General features: G+C 49.1%; 1 protein-coding gene, 1 non-coding gene and 1 pseudogene across 2 annotated transcripts in view; all 3 read right to left on the bottom strand.

Annotated features, from left to right (window-relative positions):
- The window catches only part of LOC148140900 (class I histocompatibility antigen, F10 alpha chain-like), a 413938-nt gene that overhangs the window by 355843 nt on the left and 37640 nt on the right, over positions 1-20455 (bottom strand). The window lies entirely within an intron of this gene.
- Positions 13209-13372, bottom strand: LOC148140903 (U1 spliceosomal RNA). The gene has a single exon (XR_015753205.1). It is a non-coding gene; the product is annotated as a U1 spliceosomal RNA (small nuclear RNA).
- On the bottom strand, positions 15744-15882 carry LOC148140904 (U1 spliceosomal RNA; annotated as a pseudogene).

The following is a 20455-nucleotide window of genomic DNA, read 5'->3' on the forward strand; positions in this document are numbered from 1 at the left end:
AGGTGTATGTCAGTATGCTTCGGGCAGGTACCATGAGTGAATCCATGAGGAAAGGCATCATCACCCTCGTCTACAAGCGGAAGGTGGAGAGGGAGGAACTCAAAAATTGGAGACCAATCTCACTGTTGAATGCGGATTACAAAATTCTGTCAAAGGTAATCGCCAACCGGGTCAGGTCTGCTCTGGGGTCGGTGATTCACCCTGACCAAACCTGTGCTGTGCCGGGCAGGAAGATCGCTGAGAGTCTCGCACTCCTCATGGATACGATCGCCTATGTGCAGGACAGAGGGTTGGACACCTGCCTGATCAGCCTGGACCCAGAGAAAGCCTTTGACAGGATATCACACAGGTATATGAGAGATGTTCTCTCCAAAATGGGCTTTGGGGAGGGAATCTGCAATTGGATCAGACTGCTCTACACCAACATTGTCAGTGCAGTCTCAATCAACGGGTGGGAATCAGATAGCTTCCCAGTCAGATCTGGAGTCAGGCAGGGCTGCCCTCTCTCTCCTGCCTTGTTTGTGTGCTGCATAGAGCCATTTGCCGAGTCCATCAGGAAGGATGCGAGCCTGAGAGGGGTGACTATTCCTGGCAGCGGGGGCCTGCAGGTTAAGGCCTCCCTATACATGGATGACATCGCCATTTTCTGCTCGGATCCGCTGTCCGTGCGCAGACTCATGTGCATATGTGACCAGTTCGAACGGGCCTCGGGGGCCAAGGTAAACAGAGGCAAGAGCGAGGCCATGCTCTTTGGGAACTGGGCCGACCAATCCTCGATCCCCTTCACCGTCAGGATCGACCACCTGAAGGTGCTGGGTATTTGGTTCGGAGGGGCTGGGGCATGCGCCAAGTCTTGAGAGGAGTGTATCAGCAAAGTGAGGCAGAAACTGGGAAGATGGAAGCTACGGTCGCTCTCCATCGCGGGAAAAAAACCTGGTCATCAGGTGTGAGGCACCGTCATTGCTGTTATACGTGGCACAGGTCTGGCCTATTCCCAGAACCTGTGCCGCTGCAGTCACCCGGGCCATCTTCCAGCTTATATGGAGGTCAAAGATGGACCGGGTCCGAAGGGACTCACTGTATAAAGATCTGGGCAACGGGGGAAAAAATACACCCAATGCCACCCTCACCCTGATGGCCACCTTTGTGTGTGGCTGCATCAAGCTGTGCGTGGATCCCCGGTACGCAAACACCAAGTGTCACTACGTACTGAGGTTCTACCTGTCCCCGGTGTTGCGAAGGATGGGCCTGGCCTCGCTGCCGCGGAACGCTCCGAGTAGTTGGACCGTTCCGTATCACCTGTCCTTCGTGGAGAAATTTATGAAGAAAAACACCTTTGACCACAAGTCCATCAGGAAGTGGTCAGCACGTAGTGTCCTTGAGACCCTTCGGGAAAAGGAGAGGGCGGATCCTATCGAGCGGTTCCCTGAGCAGACTGTCAAAGCCATTTGGCAGAATGCCTCATCGCCAGAACGTTCCAACAAGCACCAAGACATGGCTTGGCTGGTGGTGAGAAGGGCTCTGCCTGTGAGATCCTTTATGCACGCCCGGACTCTCAGCCGCACCGCACGCTGCCCTCGAAGCGGCTGCGGGGGGGACGAGACTGTCACACACCTCCTTCTGGAATGTGCCTACGCAGAAGAAGTCTGGAGAGGAATGCAGTGGTGTTTGTCGAGGTTTGTCCCGAGCAGCGCCGTGACGCGGGACTCTGTGCTCAACGGCCTGTTCCCTGGGACACACACCGCGACGAACATCAACTGTGCCTGGAGGATCATCAACTCGGTGTAGGACGCTCTCTGGGCGGTCCAAAACCTGTTGATCTTCCAGCTGAAGGAGTTGACCCCGACTGAGTGCTGTAGACTGGCACATTCCATGGTCCAGGACTACGTGTTGAGGGACGCGCTGAAGCTTGGGGCAGCTGCCGCCAAGGCGCGGTGGGGAAAGACCACCGTGTAACGTCTGCCTGCCTAACGAAGAAGAGGGGGCCCGCGTAGTCGTTTCGGCTCCACTGACGCCTCAGCTAATTATATGGACATATGATTGATACATGTACAGACCGGTATAAAAATGATAAATTCTGATCTCTGTATGTACATGTTTACATATGTATGGCATGACCAACTGTACAGACCATCAAATTATTTTATGAATAAAGTATATTTCTGAAATAAAAATAAATTTAATTACAGGACAATACCGTTCTGATTACAGTTGATAGTTTGAGATTGTTGAATCAATGCTGCGTGTCCAGCAGTATCTGTCAGGTAAACAATGCCCACAGGAGGTTAGCTAATCTAAAGGCATTGAGACAGTAATGGGTAGCATCCTGTTCACAATAGTTCCATAGGACAGTGGTCATCCATATGGAATACCCTGGTGCCATTTAGTCTGTGGGGGCATTGTGTCGGCTGGACTCCTGGGGAGACAGAGAGAGCCTTTGTGGATTCTGGAGGTGCAATGCCATTGTGAGGTCGAGAATCCCATTAGCGGGTTGTTTAGATAACATGTTCCTCCGATTAAGTAATGGCTCAGGTATTGGCTCTTTTACTGTTAGTTCCTGAGTATAGCTAATTTGAGGTACCAGTGGCATTGTGGGTAGGCCCTCTTTCGCTAGAGCCAAACATGTTTTCTGTAAGGAAGTGGTCAGTAGGCAAAATTGTATTCCCTTCTCCCGCACAGAGACTGTTCTGCCTGGCAACAATTGAGTGATTGGTTCTCAGGTCTCTGGAAAGCCTGAAGCTGGGAAAAAATTTCAAAGAGAAAGAGGGGAGTACAGTACTTGCTCAGCTCAGGAGTGGTCTCTCTGTTCACTGCAGTCTAAGCACCTGATGAAAAGCAGTTTGAGTATCATGAGGATCAAGGGTTATGGGGAGAATGGCATTGAGAACCTTATCAGATATGACTGAATGGTGGAGCAGACTCGATGGGCTGAATGGCCTAATTTCTGCTCCATGTCTTATGGTCTTATCTTTCCTGCATCAATAGTTGTAAGTTTTGGCTTGTAACTGATAAGTCAGAGGCATTTTTTATGTGGTACCAGCCATCTGCTGCCTCTGCAAGCATTCAGAGTAAGGAGTACTGCAATGTGTTGGCCAGCAGAAAGACTTATACACTTAATGGTAAGGTCCTAGGGAGGGTTGCTGATCAAAGAGACCTTGGCGTGCAGGTTCATAGCTCTTTGAAAGTGAAGTCACAGGTAAATAGGATAGTGAAGAAGGTGTTTGGTATGTTTTCTTTTATTAGTCAGAGTATTGAGTACAGGAGTTGGGAGGTCATGTTGCGGCTGTACAGGACATTGGTTCGGCCACTGTTGAAATATCGCTTGCAATTCTGGTCTCCTTCGTATCGGAAAGATGTTGTGAAACTTGAAAGGGTTCAGAAAAGATTTACAAGGATGTTGCCAGGTTTGGAGGTTTTGAGCTGTAGGGAGAGGCTGAACAGGCTTGGGGCTGTTTTCCTTGGAGCGTTGGAGGCTGAGGGTGACCTTGTAGACGTTTACAAAATCAAGATGGGCATGGATAGGATAAATAGACAAAGTCTTTTCCCTGGGGTGGGTGAGTCCAGAAATAAAAAGCATAGGTTTAGGGTGAGAGGGGAAAGATATAAAAGAGACCTAAGGGGCAATTTTTTCACACAGAGGGTGATATGTGTATGGAATGAGCTGCCAGAGGAAGTGGTGGAGGCTGGTTCAATTACAACATTTAAGAGGCATTTGGATGGGTATATGAATAGGATTGATTTGGAGGGATATGGGCCGGGTGCTGGAAGGTGGGACCAGATTGGGTTGGGATATCTGGTCGACATGGACGGGTTGGACCGAAGGGTCTGTTTCCATGCTGGACATGTCTATGACTCTGTGAGTCTATGAGATCATTTTGACAACAGAATCTGGGAATGAACACTATTGAACTGTCTTTCCAGTCTTTCCTGTGATCATAATCTGTTTTACCCTCTCATTTGTCTGTGGGTGTATGTGTGTGACAGGGGAGTTTCGAAGGGGATTAGAAGTTAGTAATTATATGCCGGTGGAACCAGGTTATAGTCCAAAAGGCTTATTGGGAAGTAAGCTAGTGTTTCCAAATACACCTGTTGGACTATAACCAAGTGTTGTGTGGTTTTTAACTTGGCCCACCCCAGTCCAACACCAGCTCCTCCACGTCATGGTTACCTGAAGTTAGAGACTAATTTCTTGGAATAAACATTGATTCTTGTTCAAAGCAGAAACCTGGTCTGTGATTTCTATCAGAAAGTCGGGGAAACTGGGGAATACTCCTTGACTCCCAGCTACCCCAGTGATTCAGAACAAGATGTAATGAGTATGAGGTCATCGGGTCTCAGAGATGTACAGCATGGAAACAGACCCTTCAGTCCAACTCCTCCATGCTGACCAGATATCCGAAATTAATCAACTCCCTTTTGTCAGCATTTGACCCAGATCCCTCTGAACCCTTTCAAGTTTCACAACATCCTTCCTACAGCGGGGAGACCAGAACTGAACGCAGTATTCCAAAAGGGCCCTAACCAAGGTCCTGTACAACCACAGCATGACCTCCAACTCCTATACTGAAGTGAACTGTTAATCTGCGACAGCCCATTTTGCTCTCTGTGATAATTGAGGAATCACAGCTGAAAAGGAAAATAGTTTCTTGTTGGACACCAAAACAGAGCCACTACTTGTTTTGTATATGGGCTAGTCCCAGCCTGGGGCAGACAGTTCTGCAGACCCATCCCTGAGGCTGCTTTGTAAAGGGCTCCGTTGATGCGTTCCAACTGTATCACCCAATGCCTGTCACTGCCCAGAGTGTGGGGCCTGGACTGGTGGCTGCTCGCTTGCTGTTCTGAGTCAGAGCGTGGAGATGGGCAGGTTTGTACTTTTTCTCTGTTGCACAGGCTCATGTATACAACACTGAGAGGTCACATGATAGAGAATTCATCGTGCCTTTTGGAACACCAATGTATCCCTGGGTCTGTCGTTTAAACAGATCTCTGCTTGCAACTTGCAGTGTCCACAGGAATGGGGCAGACCAGGATTAATCTTTGTGCATTTAGAGAAGAGATAGAATCCGCACAAGTGTGGAAACAGGCCATTCGGCCCAACAGATCCACACCAACCTTCCAAAGGGCATCCCACCCACTCCCTGTCCTCCTCATGGCCAATGCACCTAGCCTGCACGTGGGCCATTCCACCCTAACCTGCACATCCCAGGACATTATGGGGCAAGTTACTGTGGCCAATCCACTTAACCTGCACATGTTTGGATGGTGGGAGGAAACCGGAGCACTTAGAGGAAACCCACGCAGACACAGGGAGAATGTGCAAACTCAACACAGACAGTTGCCTGAGGCTGTGATTGAACCAGGGTCACTAGCATGGTGAGGCATTGGTGCTAACCACTGAGTAACCGTGCCACCCCACTCTCTCTCTCTCTCTCTCTCTCTCCCTTCCATGTCACCTTCTACTGCTATTGCTGAAGCATCTCACTTACATAAAAATGTTGGAACTCAAGAGGTGGGAGCGGAACTGACCAATTGAACCCCTTGAGCCTGCTCCACCATTTAATATGACGAAAGCGAATCTCATTTCAGCTTCAACCCCACTTTCCTTCTCACTCTCCATATCCCTTCAACTCATTGCTAATTAAAAATCTGTCTATCTCCTCCTTAACTTTAATCAATCTCCTGGCATCCCTCTGGGCTAATCAATTCACAACACTTCCTCCTCATTACTCTTTTAAATTGGATACCTCTTGGTCTCAATTTTATTTCATTCTCTCATGGGATATGGGCATCACTGTCTGGGCCCAGCAGTCACTGCCCGTCCCTAGTTGCCCCCTTCTGAAGATGGTGGTGAGCTGCCTTCTTGAATCACTGCTGCCCACCTGCTGTGGGGAGGGAATTCCAGGATTTTGACCCAGTGACAGTGAAGGAACGGCGATATATCTCCACAGTGTGGGAACAGGCCATTCAGCCCAACAGGTCTACACCAACCCTCCGAACAGCATCCTACCTAGACCCATGAGGATAACATGGTGGCTCAGTGGTTAGCACTGCTGCATCACAACACCAGGGACCCAGGTGCAATCCCAGCCATGGGCGACTGTCTGTGTGTAGTTTGCACATTCTCCCTGAGTCTGCGTGATTTCCTCCGGGTGCTCCGGTTTCCTCCCACAGTCCAAAGATGTGCAGGTCAGGTTAATTGGCCATTCTAAATTGCTCATAGTGTTAGGTGCATTAGTCAGAGGGAAATGGGTCTGGCTGGGTTACAGGGTCGGTGTGGACTTGTTGGGCCAACGGGCCTGTTTCCACACTGTAGGGAATCTAAACTAATCTAATCCCTTCTTGATGGTGAGTGGCTTGGATGGCAACTTGCAAGGGGTGGTGTTCCCATGTATCTGCTGTCCTTGTCCTTTTAGATAGAGGTAGTCTAGATTGCAAGGCGCTGTCTGAGAATCTTTGGTGAATTTCTGCAGTGCCAACTTTAGGTACATTTAAGTTGTCATTGGACAAGCATATGGACGTACATGGAATAGTGTAGGTTAGATGGGGTTCAGATTGGTATGACAGGTCGGCGCAACATTGAGGGCTGAAGGGCCTGTACTGTTCTGTAATGTTCTATGTTCTATCTTGTAGATAGTACACACTACTGCTACTGAGCATCGGTGGTGGAGGGAGTGGATGCTTGTGGATGTGGTGCCAAACAAGCGAAGGCTGCTTTGTCCTGGATGGTGTCAAGCTTCTTGAGTGTTGTTGGAGCTGCACCCATCCAGGCAAGTGGGGAGTATTCCATCACACTCCTGACTTGCACTTTGTAGGTGGTGGACAGGCTTTGGGGACTCAAGAGATGTTTCTCGCCTCTGACCTGTTCTTGTAGCCGCTGTGTTTATGTGGTAAGTCCAGTTGAGTGTCTGGTCAATGGTAACCCCCAGGATGTTGATAGTGGGGGATTCAGTGAGGGTAACACCATTGAATGTGAAGGGGCGTGGTTAGATTGTCTTGCATTGGAGATGGTCATAGTCTGGCATTTGTGTGGTGTGAATGTTACTTGTCACTTGTCAGCCTAAATCTTGTAAACCAGGGGAGGGAGGGAGAGAAAGTTACCCTGTACCATCAATTTTGGCATCATCTGCAAACTTACTAACCATATCTACTAAATTCATATCCACATCATTGAGAGAAATTATGAAAGCCATGACCTAAATGAGCGGTGGGGCAGCATCTACAGACTGAATGGTCTACTCTTGTTGCTACCTTGTGAGGGGACCATTGTAACTGTGCAGGCAGCTGGGGTGAATATCTTCCTTAATGCTGGAAAACGGTCAGCTCCAGTCACAGTCAGCGCCACAGACCGCAGCAGATGGACCACTGCCTCCCTCTGCTGGAGTAGCCCCTGCACTGCACATAACGGCCAGTTGAAGTTCCAGCACAAAAACAAGTGAAAAGCCCTTCCTCATGAAGGGCTTATGCCTGAAACGTCCACTCTCCTGCCCCTCGGATGCTGCCTGACTGGCTGTACTTTTCCAGCACCACACTCTTCAACTCTGACTCTCCAGCATCTGTAGTCCTCATGTTTTCCTACGTTATTATCTGAACATCTCACAAACCTGCTCCTGTTGTGATTACCACCTCTCATCCCCAGGGAACACAAGGACAGCAGACCATTTAGCCCGCCATTTAATGTAGCCATGGCTGATTGAACAGTTCCCATTTACTCGCACTACCACCATAATCCCTTTAACAATGATACTTCAAAACCTAACCTTTAAGGACATCTAATTCCTGATTTATTTTTAGGATTCAAATTCCAGCATCTGTCACAAGGGGATTGGAACCTGCGCCTCAGAACATCTCCTGAGCTGTGGTTAGTACCAATATCCCATCGCCTCCCCAACAAGCCACGCTCTTTTTCCCTTTTCCGTCACGAATGCATCAAACTTTCTGTGAGAAGGATGGATGGATACTGCTGCAAACGCTCCATTCTGTGGGGAATTCCCTACCTGCAACACGACGTGGGAACAAATCCTCCAAAGTTCCATGCTCTTTCCCAAGCAATAATTGTCAGGGTTTCCTCTGGAGTTGTCCGAACCCAACACTCCACAGTATAAACTCCGAGCTTGACATCATTTCCTGGCTGTGGCAGCTCCTTAACCTGAATCAATGATATGGAAACCCGGGTGGTACAGTGACTCAGTAGTTAGCACTGCAGCCTCACAGCGCCAGGAATCCAGGTTCGGTTCCACCCTCCGGCAACTGTCTGTGTGCAGCTTGCACCTTCGCCCTGTGTCTGTGTGGGTTTCCTCCCACAGTCCGAACACGTGCAGGTTAGGGTGCATAGTGTAGGTAGGGGGTGGGTTTGGTTAGGATGCTCTCGTCAATGCACATTGGCGCATTTTGACCTGGCTACAGAATTGACTATTGGGCAAGAAATAACGAGTGGAGTTAAGGGCTTCTTTTTCAGGCTGGTGAAAAACGACACCATGTTCTTCACAGCTTGCAACACGTTATCGCCAAGACCTTCCCTACGCCTCCACTTTTCACCTTTAGACAACTGCCAAGCCTTAAACAGACCATTATTCACAGCAAACTGCCCAGCCTGCAGGATAACATCGACCACAACACTGTACAGCCCTATCATGGCAACCCTGCAACACATGTCAGAGTGTCGACACGGATACCACCATTATACGTGGGGACACCACGCACCGTGTACGCAGCAGGTCTGGCTGTATCACAATCTTTGTCTCGGCCAGCGCTGTCTACCTCAGACACTGCAGGCAAGGATGCCCCGAGGTATGGTTCATTGGTGAGACCAAGCAGACGCTACAACAACAGATGACACCGCACAACAATCACCAGGCAGGGGTGTTCCCTCCCAGTCGGGGAACACTTCAGCAGTCAGGGAAATTTGGCCTCAGATCCTCCAAGGAGGACTTTGGGATCTACAACAAATCAGAGTGGCCTCGCAGAGGCTGATAACTAAGTTCGGTACCCATGGGAATGGCTTCAACCTGGACTACAGGTGACCCCACTACACGATACACACTCTCTCACATAAACACAAACACTCTTACTTACTCACACAGTCATGCAGATCCTCTCTTATACACAAGCTCTGTCTCATACACACAAACATACACCTCCCATACTCACACCCTCTCACAGGCTTATACTCCATCACATCCACATACACACTTTCACCAAGCTTTCACACATGCAAACACACACTTTCTCACTTTCACTCACACTCACCCACTCACACGCACATACCCTCGCTCTCTCTCTCTCTCTCTCTGAAAGACGTGCACACACATATTAGTCGATGGGGTGAATTTATATTGGCAGAATTATATTTGCAGATACATTCTATTTTGCTCACAAAATGCTTAATCTGCAGGCAGTCAATATATGTAACATTTTGTAAATTCCACTTTGGAAATAGAACCAGTCTGACTCAAAATTGGGATATCTGGGAGAAAGTGAGAACCGCAGATGCTGGAGATCAGAGTCGAGAGTGTGGTGCTGGAAAAGCACAGCAAGTCAGGCAGCATCCGAGGAGCAGGAGAATCGACATTTCGGGCATAAGCCCTTCTTCAGGAAAGGTTGGGATACAGACAGACTCTAACCTCACCCCTTTAATGCATTGTCTGAGCTGAATTATCACCATTTGTTATGAAACCTTAAGTTATCTTGAAAAGGTGACTTAAAAGAAGTTCTGGGATTTACGTATTAATGAATTAAAATATTCTAAATGATGAAAGACTTAACAACAATCCAGGTTTGTTCAATATATCATTTCAGTTGCATGACACTGATAAGTTATGTGTCTTGGTCCTATTCTCCACAGCAACCTGATGATGGAGCAGCACTCTGAAAGCTAGTGATCCAAATAAACCTCTTGGACCAGAACCTGGGCTTGTGTGATTTTTAACTTTGTTCATCCCAGCCCAAGACCTCCTCCTCCACATCATGCGCTCTGCTAATCTAGCAGCATCAACTGTTAATTGCAGGATAAGGCGAGTTCAGGCACTTTGCCCAGTCACGAGCCTCAGTCACATAGTGTCTGGAAAGTGTTGGTTATTAGCTGATAAGCAAGTGTCTTGTAAAGTGTCTTATACAAGAGGTTCTTGTAAAGGAAGAGCTGGGAAAGACTTCACTGTTAGGTATTTGTGCAGCTGCAAGTTCAACCACCTCACTGAGCCAGGGAACGAATGACAGACAGACACTAACATAAGATTCAAAATGGTTTCCAGGCTTTTAGTATGTGACAAAATGATTGCTTTGGTTATGACAAATCTCCCAGCCCCTGACTGAGTGTTGCAGACTGGCACATTCCAAGGTCCAGGACGATGTGCTGAGTGACCCAAGCTGAAGCCAAGAGGATGGGCATTTAATCCAGTGAAATCAACGACGGAATCTGTTCTATGAATGTGAATGGCACCATCAGCTGTGAATGTAACAAAGATTTGTGTGAACAAAGCATACAAAATAGAAAAAAAATGTTATGCGCTCAAAACAACAGCACCCTGTGCTGAACACGAGCATCATAACCTAATAAGGCAGCCTGATGCAATTCTGTCCAGCAACACAGAGGTTAAAGCTCAAACTTTGTGTTTCCCAAATATGGGGGTGATTGTTCCCGGATTGTCAAACTGTCCAATCACAAAGCGCAATATCAACCAATCAGTGAGATCAGCGAGGGTGCTTTATGCACCAATCAGACGAAGGCTTTAATGGACCAATCAGAAAACGCCGGGCGCCAGCCGCCAGTGGCTCAGGACTGTATAAAAGGAGGGGCGGGGAGATGGGTGTGTGTGTGAGAGAGTGAGTGAGTGAGTGAGTGAGTGAGTGAGTGAGTGAGTGAGTGAGTGAGTGAGTATGGGGGGGGAGGGGGTTAAGAGAGTGGATGGGGATGAGGGGGAGAGGATGGGGATGGGAGAGAGTGGGGATGGGCGAGGACGAAGCAGACGGCGCGGAAGTTCACTGGGAGGGGAAAGGACCGTGGGACTGCCAGAGATCCGCCGCTACCAGAACCCCACCGAGCTGCTGAGCCGCAAGCTGCCCTTCCAGCGCCCGCTACGGGACATCGCCCAGGGCTTCAAGACCCACCTGCGCTTCCAGAGCTCGGCCCCCATGGTCCTGCAAGGGGCCAGCCAGACTTTGCCTGCTGGGACTCTTCGAGGACACCAACCACTCGGACGGCTGCATCAAGCAAAGGCTTTACGCAAGCTAAGCGCTCTCTTCACTTGGACTACCTTCATTCCTTCCCTCTTTCGGCTGTCAATCTCTACCTTGCTACTTCTACCCTATCTTCTGCCATTCTCTTCCATCTTACTTCCCCCTTTTTTTTAAAGGTTAGCTCAGAAAGTAACCGGTTTCGAGTCAGGAGTTTCCAACTGAACTACACTTTTCTGTTCTGACTGAGTTAGTTACGTTAGTTACTCGAGCAGTGCGTCCGTGTTAATGCTGTTCAGATGCAAGTTGAAACCTTAACCACTTTGTTTCCTTTCCCCACAGGTCACCGAAGGCGCCAGATTGTTTGCTGATCCCTGCCTGGTAGCTGGCTCTGGGTGTGAAAGACTCAACTCTACAATCAAGGGCTGATCCTCAATCCGCGATCAAGGACTGATCCTCAATCCGCGATCAAGGGCTGATCCTCAATCCGCGATCAAGGGCTGATCCTCAATCCGCGATCAAGGGCTGATCCTCAATCCGCGATCAAGGGCTGATCCTCAATCCGCGATCAAGGGCTGATCCTCAATCCGCGATCAAGTACTGATCCTCAATCCGCGATCAAGGACTGATCCTCAATCCGCGATCAAGGGCTGATCCTCAATCCGCGATCAAGGGCTGACCCTCAATCCGCGATCAAGGGCTGACCCTCAATCCGCGATCAAGGGCTGATCCTCAATCCGCGATCAAGGGCTGACCCTCAATCCGCGATCAAGGGCTGATCCTCAATCCGCGATCAAGGGCTGATCCTCAATCCGCGATCAAGGGCTGATCCTCAATCCGCGATCAAGGGCTGATCCTCAATCCGCGATCAAGGGCTGACCCTCAATCCGCGATCAAGGGCTGATCCTCAATCCGCGATCAAGGGCTGACCCTCAATCCGCGATCAAGGGCTGATCCCCAGCCACGAACTGTGTTCGGTGATGATTTGGAGACGCCGGTGTATTTGGTACAAGTTCTGTGTCTTGTATCTCTACAACCACCTGAAGAAGCAGTGCTCCGAAAGCTTGTATTTCCAAATAAACCCTGTTGGACTATAACCTGGTGTTGGGTGGTGTTTTTCGTTTAAACTTTTAATAGTTAGTACTAAAGTTTATTTGGAAGGTGACCCCGTGTGTGGCGACATTATATACTTTCCACCGTACTCCTGTACTTGAGTACACGTGACACAACAGAACCTAAATCTATGTGTGGGGTTGGTGGAAGTGGGTGATGTTGGTGGCGAATACTTTGCACCAGTATTCACAAAGCAGAAGGGCATGGTGGATGGGGAGTTTAGGGACAGGTATGTTGGTACTCCGGGCATCACAACATTAAACAACAGGTGGGGTTGGGGGCCTTTAAAAAGCATTAAGGTGGACAGGTCCCCCGGATCTGATGGGGAAATATCCCAGAACGCTAAAGGAGGCAGGTGAGGAAGTTTCTGGAACCTTGTACGAAATCTTTGAGATAAAATAACAGCTGTTGTGGGACAGGTGGGACAAGTCAAGTGGAGGGTCAGGTCTGAGATGAGGTGGGGGTTGGAAGATGAGGAAACGGGTGAAGTCAACATTGATGCTGTGTGGTTGGAGGGTCCGAAGGCGGAAGATGAGGCATTGCTCCCCCAGGCGTGAGGTGGGCTGGATTTTGCACTTTGTAGCTCAGGGTGTTGATGCCCTTGCTTGATCGGTTGGTGAAGAAGCAAACGGTGGTAAGACATGGAGCAGATGGTGACTGAGAGCAGTTAAGAGGGAAGGTGGTTAAGCAGCATGTTGAGAGATATAGTGAGGAAATAGAGGGAAATGGTCACATATGCAGCAGAGGTTTGGTGGGCTTAACGGTTTTAAAGTTAGGACGGCTCTTGCTTGGAGAGGGAAGAAAGGTATACCAAAGACTGCCCGAGCAAACTTGGGTGTTAACGTAGCAGTGACAAGACAAGTTGCAGCATAACAGCACTGCCTCCAGAAAAACCGCAAATCAGATTCTGTCATTGGTTTGTAAATCAGGGGAGAGCGCGAACGCAGTCCCCCACTACCACAAATGTTGCAGTCGAGTATCCCGCATTTGGGGACATCGCAGGCGTCAGCACACCCGAAGTGCAATGGGATAGCCTGGTCCTGGGAGCGCCACCGCAATGATCATGTCATCTCCCCTGCCAGGTAAGTATGCTCAGCACTCACACTCGCTCACACCCCACAACAGCCGCTCCCTCTCACTCTCACACTCACTCACTTTTGCAACATCGAACATTCACTTCCTCAACCTGCCCTGCCAGTCGATCAGCTTCATTCTTCAAATGGATCACCGAATGTCTCCAGGACTCCCGTTTTACTCAAATACCACCCACGGCTGCGCCTGCGCTGCTTATCTGCATCTATCCCTTAAAAGGACGCGCCCCGCCCCTGTTTCCTTCAGGCTGCCTCCTGATTCGCGGAAAAACAGGAGGGAAAGTTCCAACTTTGTTTTCAAACACTCGTCCGAATTTGATGTCAACGCGAATAAAAGCAACTTACAATCTTTGATTGTGAAACTAGAAGCATTTTTTAAAACCAATTTACCTCGACTTTCTACAATGTTTAGCTGCAGCTTTGCAAATCTCTCTTCAATCAGGTTAGTGACTTCAGGTTGAAATCACATACAAGATTAAGGGTGCCAGGGAAACATATTTCTCAACATGATGTTGGATGAGACACGAAACTGAGACCACCACCACCTCGTCTGGCTGCACATTCCGAGCACTCACCACCCTCTGTGTAAAATAAACTGGCCTGTGATTAAAATGTAATCGTCCTTTTCTTCCGTGTCTGATTTACCTGCTGCTTTCCCTGGATTCCAAATTTAGAGGGCATAGTTAGGGTGAGAAGAGAAAGATTTCAAAGGGATCTAGGGGGCAACTATTTCACACAGAGGGTGCTGCGTGGACGCAATGAGCTGCCAGAGGAAGTGATGGAGGTTGGTACAAGCACAACATGCGAAAGGCATCTGAATAGGAAGGGTTCAGAGGGATAAGGGCCAAGTGCTGGCAAATGGGACAAGATTAAATTAGGATATCTGGATTAGTGCGGAGCAGCTGTGCGGCAGAACAAAGTGGGCTGGAGACCTGGATCAGTGCGGGGCTGCTGTGACCCAGCACACAGTGGACTGGAGGCCTAGTGTGGTGTGGTGAGGCTGAGAGGCAGATCAGAGTGGGCTGGAGGCCTAGTGTGGTGTGGAGAGGCTGAGAGGCACAACAGGGTGGGCTGGAGGCCTAGTGTGGTGTGGAGAGTCTGAGAGGCACAACAGGGTGGGCTGGAGGCCTGGATCAGTGTGGAGCAGATGTGAGGCAGAACAGAGTGAGCCAGAGGCTTGGATCAGTGCGGAGCAGCTGAGAGCTGAAGAGGAGCCGATGGAGAGCTGCAACAGTCTCGAATGGCTGAGAGCTGGATTGGAGCGGATTCGAGGCCTGAATTAGTACAGGATGACTGAGAGCTGGATTGAAGTGGATTAGAGGCTGTATCAGGACAGAATGGTTGAGAGCTGGATTGGTGCAGATTCGAGGCCTGGATCACTACAGAGTAGCTGAGAGCTGGATGGGGGGCGGGGGAGGGGGATTAGAGGCCTGTATCAGTTCAGAATGGCTGAGAGCTGAATGGGGGGGCGGCGGATTAGAGGCCTGTATCAGTTCAGAATGGCTGAGAGCTGGATGGAGGTGGATTAAGGCCTGGATCAGTACAGAATGGCTGAGAGTTGGATTGGAGTGGATTAGAGGCCTGTATCAGTACAGAATGGCTGAGAGCTGGATGGGGCAGGATTCGAGGCCTGGATCAGTACAGGACGGCTGAGGCCTGGATCAGTACAGAAAGACTGAGAGCTGAATTGGAGCAGACTGGAGACTTGGAGCGGAGTGAAAGCGGTAATTTGACTGGAGGTGGTTGTGGAGCTGGGGGAAGCTTGCTGTGAAGGTGATAGGTACATGCAAGTGGGTGGGGGTTGGGGAGCATTGATAGGGATAGGTCAGTGTGGACTGGATAGGTGGGAAGGAAATGAACAGGTGGGACAAGTCAAGTGGAGGGTCGGGTCTGAGATGAGGTGGGGGTTGGAAGATGAGGAAACGGGTGAAGTCAACATTGATGCTGTGTGGTTGGAGGGTCCGAAGGCGGAAGATGAGGCATTGCTCCCCCCAGGCTTGAGGTGGGCTGGATTTTGCACTTTGTAGCTCAGGGTGTTGGTGCCCTTGCTTGATAGGTTGGCGAAGAAGCAAACGGTGGTAAGACATGGAGCAGATGGTGACAGAGAGCAGTTAAGAGGGAAGGTGGTTAAGCAGCATGTTGAGAGATATAGTGAGTAAATAGAGGGAAATGGTCGCATATGCAGCAGAGGTTTGGTGGGCTTAACGGTTTTAAAGTTAGGACGGCTCTTGCTTGGAGAGGGAAGAAAGGTATACCAAAGACTGCCCGAGCAAACTTGGGTGTTAACGTAGCAGTGACAAGACAAGTCGCAGCATAACAGCACTGCCTCCAGAAAAACCGCAATTCAGATTCTGCCATTGGTTTGTAAATCAGGGGAGAGCGCGAACGCAGTCCCCCACTACCACAAATTTTGCAGTCGAGTATCCCGCATTTGGGGACATCGCAGGCGTCAGCACACCCGAAGTGCAATGGGACAGCCTCGTCCTGGGAACGCCACCCTTTTTTTTATTTCAAAAATAAACTTTATTCATAAATAGTTTGATCTATACAACTGGACATGTCATACACATGTACACATTCCATTTCTTTGCGTATCGAGACAGTGTAATCATTCTTATTTTCAGGTTCATGCGATTACTGTTGTGCTGAGGCGCCAACAGAGCCCAAATGACTGCATGGGCCCCCTGTTCTTCGTTAGGCAGGCAGATGTTACATGGTGGTCTTTCCCCACCGCGCCTTGGCGGCAGCTGCCCCAAGCTTCAGCGCGTCCCTCGACACGTAGTCCTGGACCTTGGAATGTGCCAGTCTGCAACACTCAGTCGGGGTCAACTCCTTCAGCTGAAAGATCAACAGGTTTCGGACCACCCAGAAAGCGTCCTTCACCGAGTTGATGATCCTCCAGGCACAGTTGATGTTCGTCTCGGTGTGCGTCCCGGGGAACAGACCGTAGAGCACGGAGTCCCGCGTCACGGCGCTGCTTTGGACGAACCTCGACAAACACCACTGCATTCCTCTCCAGACTTCCTCTGCGTAGGCACATTCCAGAAGGAGGTGTGTGACAGTCTCGTCCCCCCCGCAGCCGCTTCGAGGGCAGCGTGCGGTGCAGCTGAGAGTCCGGGCGTGCATAAAGGATCTCACAGGCAGAGCCCTTCTCACCACCAGCCAAGCCATGTCTTGGTGCTTGTTGGAAAGTTCTGGCGATGAGGCATTCTGCCAAATGGCTTCGATAGTCTGCTCAGGGAACTGCTCGATAGGATCCGCCCTCTCCTTTTCCCGAAGGGTCTCAAGGACACTACGTGCTGACCACTTCCTGATGGACTTGTGGTCAAAGGTGTTTTTCTTCATAAACTTCTCCACGAAGGACAGGTGATACGGAACGGTCCAACTACTCGGAGCGTTCCGCGGCAGCGAGGCCAGGCCCATCCTTCGCAACACCGGGGACAGGTAGAACCTCAGTACGTAGTGACACTTAGTGTTTGCGTACAAACAAGGCAGGAGAGAGAGAGGGCATACAGTGTCATGCAACTAAAATAATATACTGAACAAACCTAGATTGTTGTTAAGTCTTTCATCATTAGAATATTTCAATTCATTAATATGTAAATCGCAGAATATCTTTCAAGTCACCTTTTCAAGATAACTTAAGGTTTCATAACAAATGGTGATAATTCAGCTCAGACAATGCATTAAAGGTGTGAGGTTAGAGTCTGTCTGTGTCCCAACCTTTCCTGAAGAAGGGCTTTGATTCTATTTCCAACATGGAATTTACAAAACATACATGTATTGACTGCCTGCAGATTGTGCATTGAGCAAAATAGAATGTATCTGCAAATATAATACTACCGATATAACTTCACCCCATCGACTCATACGTGTGTGCATGTATTTGAGAGCGAGAGAGAGAGTTGGTATGTGCATGTGAGTAGGTGAGTGTTAGTGAAAGTGAGAGAGTGTGTTTGCATTTGTGAAAGCTTGGTGAAAATGTGTGTGAGTGTGGGAGGTGTATGTTCGTGTGTATGAGAGAGAGAGTGTGTATGAGAGAGTGTCTGCATGACTGTGTGAGTATGTAAGAGTGTGATGTATGTGTGCTTGTGTGTGAGGGACAGTGTGTAGTGTAGTGGGGTCACCTGTAGTGTGACATGAACCCAAGGTCCCACTTGAGGCCATCCCCATGGATACCGAACTTGGTTATCAGCCTCTGCTCGGCCATTCTGAGTTGTTGTATATCCCAAAGTCCCATTGGAGGATGGTCACCCAATGATCTGAAGCCAAATTTCCCTGACTGCTGAAGTGTTCCCCAACTGGGAGGGAACACCCTGCCTGGTGATTTCTGTGTGGTGTCATCTGTTGTTGTAGCGTCTGCTTGGTCTCACCAATGAACCATACCTCGGGGCATCCTTGCCTGCAGCGTATGAGGTCGACAGCGCTGGCCGAGACAAAGATTGGGATACAGCCAGTACACGGTGGTGGTGTCCCCACGTGTAATGGTGGTATCCGTGTCCACACTCTGACATGTCCTGCAGGGTTCCCATGATAGGGGTGTACAGTGTTGTGGTCAATGTTGTCCTGAAGGCTGGGCAGTGTGTTTAAGATCTGGTGGTTGTTTAAAGGTGAGAACTGGAGGCATAGGGAAGATCTTGGCGAGATGCTCATCCTCATCGACAACGTGTTGCAAGCTGTGAAGAACACGGTATCATTTTTCAGCTCCCAGGAAGTACTGAACAACAAAGGATACTGTTGGTTGCAGCTCGTATCTGTCTCCTGAGGAGGTCATTACGGGTACTCGCTGTGGCACATCGGAGACTGGCAGTCGATGAGTTGATCATCGAACCCTGTTCTTTTACGAACATCCTTGAGCACCTTCAGGTGTCTGTCATGTTCCTCCTCATCTGAACAGATCCTGAGAATGTGTAGGGCTTGTCCATCGGGGATGGCTGTTTTAATATGTTGTGGGTGGAAGCTGGAGAATTGTAGCATTACGAGATTATCTGTGGGTTTGGGGAGAGTGGAATACTGAGGCCCACATCCTTGATGGAGAGGCATGTGTCGAAGAATGAGACAGCTACTAAGGAGTAGTCCATGGTCAGTCTGATGGTGGGATGAAACCAGCAATTGGTGTTTTGTTTATGATTTACAGCATCCAAAGTTCTTTCAGTTCCCTCCATAAACTGTCTGCCTTTCTACCCATTTTTATGTTGTCTGTCAGTTTGGTGATGGTACTTTCCCTTCCTTCCTCCAAGTGGTTAATAGAAACACTTGTGGTCCCAGCACTGACCTCTGGAGAACCCCATTGGTTACAGGTCACCGACCTGAAAAAGAAGCCCTTATCTCCACTCAGTGTTTCTTGGCAAATAGCCAATTCTGTCGCCAGGTCAAAATGTGCCAATGTGCATCGATGACACTTGGGGAATAAGAGAATCAAGAAAGTGCTTACACCCCAGGAAGAGCTCTCTGTAAGACAGGATTGCCCTATTTCTACATTAGATAGTTAATCAATTCTCCTCAGAAAGCCACAGCTGATCGAGCCTCCTGTGTGCTCTGCAGCAATGTATTCCAGATCCAAACCACTTGTGCTGTTTCTCGTGTCAGCATTGCGTGTTTTGCCAGTGAGGATCCCCAATCTTCATATTAAATAGACATCATTGGAGAAAATGTGGGAAATATTGCACAGAAACCATAGAGTCCCTACAATGTGGAAGCAGGTCATTAGGCCCATCGAGTCCATACTGACCCTCCAGGGAGCATCCCAACCAGACCCACCCCCTACCCTATAACCCTGCATTTCCCATGGCCAATCCACCCTAACCTGCACACTATTGGACACGGGGAGAATGTGCAAGCTCCACACAGACAGTTGCCTGAGGGTGGAACCGAAACTGGATCCTGGTGCCGTGAGGCTGCAGTGCTAACCACTGAGCCACCCTACCACCCATGTTTCCATATCATTGATTCAGGTTAAGGAGCTGCCACAGCCAGGAAATGATGTCAATCTCGGACTTTATATTGTGGAGTGTTGGGGACAACAAATGGGCATCTTTAACTTTGGGAAGGAATTTGAAGAAGTGGGCATGCAGAAACCATTCCTGTTTTTCGGATAACTCCAGAGGAAACACTTACAATTGTTGCATGGGAATGAGCATGGAACTTTGGAGGATTTGTTCCCACGTCGTGTTGCAGGTAGGGAATTCCCCACAGAATGGAGCATTTGAAGCACCAGGATCCATCATTTTGACAGAAAGTTTGATCCATTCGTGACATAAAAGGGAAAAAGAGCGTGGCTTGTTGGGGAGGCGATGGGATATTGGTACTAACCACAGCTCAGGAGATGTTCTGAGGCGCAGCTTCGAATCCCATTGCGACAGATGCTGGAATTTGAATCCTAAGAAATCAGGAATTAGCTGTCTTTAAAGTTTAGAGTTTTAGGTATCGTTGGTAAAAGGGACTATGGCGATATTGCAAGTAAATGGTAACTGTTCAATCAGCCATGGCTACATTAAATGGCGGGCTAAATGGTCTGCTGTCCCTGTGTTCCCTGGGGATGAGAGGTGGTAATCAAAACAGGAGCAGGTTTGTGAGGTGTACTGATAATAACGTAGGAGAATGTGAGGACTGCAGATGCTGGAGAGTCAGAGTTGAAGAATGTGGTGCTGGAAAAGTACAGCCAGTCAGGCAGCATCCGAGGGGCAGGAGAGTCGACGTTTCAGGCATAAGCCCTTCATGAGGAAGGGCTTTTCAGTTGTTTTTGTGCTGGAACTTCAACTGGCCGTTATGTGCAGTGCAGGGGCTACTCCAGCAGAGGGAGGCAGTGGTCCATCTGCTGCGGTCTGGGGAGCTGACTGCGACTGGAGCTGACCGTTTTCCAGCATTAAGGAAGATATTCGCCCCAGCTGCCTGCACAGTTACAATGCTCCCCTCACAAGGTAGCAACAAGAGTAGACCATTCAGCCTGTAGATGTTGCCCCACTGCTCATTTAGGTCATGGTTTTTCATCATTGATATCAATGATGTGGATGTGAATACAGGAGATATGGTTAGTAAGTTTGCGGATGATGCCAAAATTGGTGAATCCTGTCTCTCTCTTT

Source organism: Chiloscyllium plagiosum, unplaced genomic scaffold, assembly GCF_037043375.1.
Source record: "Chiloscyllium plagiosum isolate Xiang-an unplaced genomic scaffold, Cpla_swu_hap1 HiC_scaffold_35, whole genome shotgun sequence".
Taxonomy (NCBI): Eukaryota; Metazoa; Chordata; class Chondrichthyes; order Orectolobiformes; family Hemiscylliidae; genus Chiloscyllium; species Chiloscyllium plagiosum.